We start from the raw sequence: 509 nt of genomic DNA, 5'->3' as shown, positions 1-509 counted from the left end.
TCCCTACACCATGCCCCATGCCTCCTGGATGTTACAGTAATGTTGTTCCCTCTGTCAAGGCCTTGGCTTCTGCCCCTTCAATTACGCTAGGCCTTTTATAGTTTCATAGTTTCACATTTGGTAGGGTTGGAAGGGACCTGAGCAGATCATCAAGTCCGACCCCCTGTCATGGCAGGAAAAAGTACTGGGGTCAAACAGCCTCAGCAAGGTGTTTGTCTAACCTCCTCTTAAAGACCCCCAGAGTAGGAGCCAGCACCACTTCGCTTGGAAGTTGGTTCCAGGTCCTAGCCACCCTGACTATGAAGTAGCGCTTCCTGAGGTCTAGTCTGAAACTACCCTCTGCCAGCTTGTGACCGTTATTTCTAGTCACTCCTGGTAGTGCTCAGGGGAACAGGGACTCCCCCAATGCCTGCTGGTCCCCTCTGACTAGTTTGTAACAGGCCACTAGATCCCCCTCAGCCTTCTCTTGTGGAGGCTGAACAGGTTCAGGTCCCGTAGCCTCTCCTCGT

Source organism: Alligator sinensis, unplaced genomic scaffold, assembly GCF_000455745.1.
Source record: "Alligator sinensis unplaced genomic scaffold, ASM45574v1 scaffold131_1, whole genome shotgun sequence".
Taxonomy (NCBI): Eukaryota; Metazoa; Chordata; order Crocodylia; family Alligatoridae; genus Alligator; species Alligator sinensis.
Note: the sequence above shows the minus strand (reverse complement) of the source record.